Genomic DNA, 4,000 nt, shown 5'->3' with positions numbered 1-4,000 from the left:
ACCATAACGGCTGCTTATCTGTGAACACAAATTAGTCCTACGTCTTTCAACATTATTACAAACTTCTTTTTTTTTTTTCTTCATTTATACATTTTATCCTGGACATGGTTGTTGAGTTCACTCAGGGTGCATTGGGTAAGAGGTGAGAATACCCCTCCCTGCCCTATTGTGGATTACCAATCCATCTCCCAAACACACACACACACACACACAAACACACACACACAAACCAGTTCACACAAAGCCTACAGACACAAAAAAGGTCATGTGACAGTAATCTGATCATAGGATCAAACCATGGACTCTGGAGCCATAAGAGGGCAGTGTGACACCTCCGTCCCACCTGATATATAAACACAACTGATTATTTGAGATTTATTTTAAAAGCAGATTCACAGTTTAACAAAGCTATACCAATGTAACTAGCTATCTATATAGCAGAAACATATGGGAAAAGGCTACTCTATAATATAGGCTACTGTCTGATCACATTATTACTTAATATCCCCGCACGTGTCAGGAGTTTGGATGATAGTTAACACTCCAGACAACTGTTTGCTCTCTAAATAATGCTAGCAGAGGTTTGACGTGAGATTCAAACAAACTCATCGCCTTGTTGTATGTCAAAGACGGTTCCAACGAGACGCAGTCCAGACTGCATGGTGTTGAAGTACGGAATGGGAGCCGTGTTGGTTCACGAATCCATTCACATTCTGGAACCTTCCCTGCTTTAAAACAACCCCTAACCATTAAGCTTCCACCTTTATGTGTGAGTGTGGGGGTGAGGGAGTCTGATCACATCTTCTCTCCTGTTCATCATCTTACACAAGTTCTTCTGGAAGAGACAAAAATGTCGCATATTTCTTTCACTCATTCACTGTTGAATTCTGGTGTCTTTTTGTTTGTTTTTTCACGATTCAAAATTCAAAGGTTGCATTATTGGCATGACAAATATAAACATTGCCAAAGCATTGAACACACAAACACATAACAACAGAAATGCATGTGTCTCAAAAACTATAAAGTGCAGCAGTTTTCACACGTTTCACAGTGTATTGTAGATGATATACAAATGATATATTCATAGCCCATGCTATTGAATTTAATGTGCACCATCTTAACGAATGGAGCTCGTAATACACCAGCAAACACGGTCAACCCTAAACGCTGACGAGAAAATGTTCTTTCAGGCTCACTGTCTGTTCTTTTTACTGAATCCTCTAGGAAATGTCGGGTCACGGTGACATGGTCTTCAAGCACCTCTTCAGTTCCACAACCCGAAATTACAACAGGTGTTTCCAAATAGTAATTTTTTAACCACAGGTTTTTGTTATCTTGAGTTATTATTGCTAACAAGAGAAAAGCACAGAAACAGACGGTAGCCATGATGACAGCAGACGCGCTTTTGAAAGCTTTGTTTTGTCCGTATATACGTTTGCTGAGCACGTTGTTTGGAAAACACCTATGAACCTACTCGTTCATGATATTATCTAATCAGCCAATTGTGTAGGAGCAGTGCAATGCAGATACATAAATAACACAGATACAGGGAATGTTCACATCGAGCAGCAAAGAAATTGTGCTCTCAGACTGTGGCATAAATGTTAGTACAGGATGAGGGTTCAGATTTTCTTTAAAGTCTCTAGAGTTTATCCAGACCGGTGGAGTAAACGTCCAATGAGCAGCATATTGATGCCTTGTTGATGTGACAGGTCAACAAAGACTGCTTCAAGCTAACCAGTAGATTAGAGTTAATCAGATAACCACTCTGAACAATTGTGGCAAGCAGATACATATCTCAGAATGCAAAATATCTGAAAAAAAAAAAACCTTTGAAAAAAGCTTTTAGTCGAACGGTGAATAAATTCAATTCAACCACCAAATTCACTTGAACTAGGAGACCCAAACCTGTTCCAGCATGACAATGCCCCTGTGCACAAACCCAGCTCGATGAAGATCAGGTGTACATGGTACACCCACAACAGTACCTGACTTTACTAATGAATCTCTACAAAATCTACACAAACACACTCCTTTTTTGACTGCTTTTTGAGTGTCCCATTCCACATTTAGTTCTCATTTGCTGTTATAATAACCTCCACTTTCCCAGAAAGATGTTCCACTAGATTCTGAAATGTGCTTGTGGAGATTTGTGTAGATTCATTCAGCCTCACGGACATTAGTAAAGTCAAGTACTGATGTTGGTAAGGTGAGGAGGCCTAGGGTGCAGTCAGCGTTCACGTTTCATCCCAAAAGTGTTTGGTAGTGTTGAGGTCAGAGCTCTATAACAGGAGATCTTTTACTCCAAGCCATGTAAACCATATGCTCATGGAGCTGGCTTTGTGCACAGGGTCATCGGCATGCTGGAACAGGTTTGTGTCTCACAGTTTAAAAAAACTAGACAAAGACGTCCTGTAGAATTCTGCTCAACAAATTTGAAAGGAAAAATATATGACTGGAAAAGTCAGTTGTCCCAATACTTTTGCTTATATTTTGTTTTTACAGTGCTCCTTGTTTTTCGTTTAGTCGTCTTCCTTTATTGCATATATATATTTTTATATTTATATAAAGGTTATATACTTTGACATCAGTGTTCTGTTTTCTCATATTAAATGACCATTTTGAACTAACTCTCCTTTCACATTTAGACAGCGAGCCAGTGTCCCACAAAGTGTCTCAGGTTTTCCAAATATATGACCAAAAAATAGTAACGTTTTGCAAATGCATCACATCACAGGACTCCAGATGCTTTCACAAGACACGAGACAGTAATGAAAATGAATTACTTGCATTGGCAGTCTCTTATCAGGAAGTGCCGTATGCGCCAGCGGCAGGCCAAGGTGGACCCTCAAAGCATATGCTGCTATCTCCTCCGCATCCAGACTCCAAGACTACATGTGTTTAAGAAACCTAAAGCAGCCTGCTCTCGTCAGAGGATAACTTGTCAGGTTCTTTGTATGTCTGCCAGCGTGGGAGGATGCTGGAGAAACCACCAGCCTGGGAAACATCGATAAAGTTGGAAGAATGTACCAGTGAGCGTTCTGAATGAAAAATGCTGAGCTTGGATCGCTCCATCATTTCACATGCACGAACAAAGGTCTGCAACAATCATTAAGATGGATGAAGAAAGCCCAGACGAATCCACCTTTCTAAATGTCAGACACACTGTCTGGAATAAATGTGTCAGTGTAATTCTGGATGTTTTTTCCATGTGATTTAAATGTAAAAAAAAATGATCATAATCAAATATTTACTATTAAACACATGCCTGTGCAGTTTGGTGTTGTTTCCGGGCATCTGTTCATCTTTGCCCTGCTATCAGAAGTAATATTTCAAGGCCAATAGCATGTGGGGCAGAGACTGGCAGCCACGTCAAATGAGGCGACTTTCAAGACGGCATGAAGTAAAAAAACACACCGACTGGTGGAAAGTCCAGTGGGACAGAAATCAAATGCATTAACAGGAAGTGACAGTTAATGAGGCAGAATCACTAGAGCTGTCTCTCTCTCTCTCTCTCTCTCTCTCTCTCTCTCTCTCTCTCTCTCTCTCTCTCTCTCTCTCTCTCTCTCTCTCTCCCTCTTTCTCTCTCCCCCTCTTTCTCTCTCTCTCTCTCTCTATCTCTCACTTTCACTTAAGTCTCTCTTTCTCTCATGCTTTCTCTCTCTAATTCTTCTCTTTCTCACTGAGTCTCATTCTCTCTATTTCTCATTTCCACTTAATAAGTCTCTCTCTCTCTCTCTCTCTCTCTCTCTCTCTCTCTCTCTCTCTCTCTCTCTCTTTCTCTCTCTCTTTTTCTCTCTCTCCTTCATTCAAAATTACTCTGTCTCTTTCTCTCTCCATTTCTCTCTCTATCTATCTCTTACTCTGTGTCACTCTCTCTCACATTCTTTTTCTCTTACGCTCTCTTCCACAAGTGTAAACCACTAAAAGAAAAGAAACCTGTTAAAAGTTTTACTTTTAAAAAGCAACAGTTGTGATTATTACTGTAGTCCTGGAAGCA

This window comes from Silurus aristotelis (genome assembly GCF_946808225.1).
Source record: "Silurus aristotelis genome assembly, chromosome: 13".
In the NCBI taxonomy this organism is placed as follows: Eukaryota; Metazoa; Chordata; class Actinopteri; order Siluriformes; family Siluridae; genus Silurus; species Silurus aristotelis.
This window is presented reverse-complemented; position numbering follows the sequence as displayed.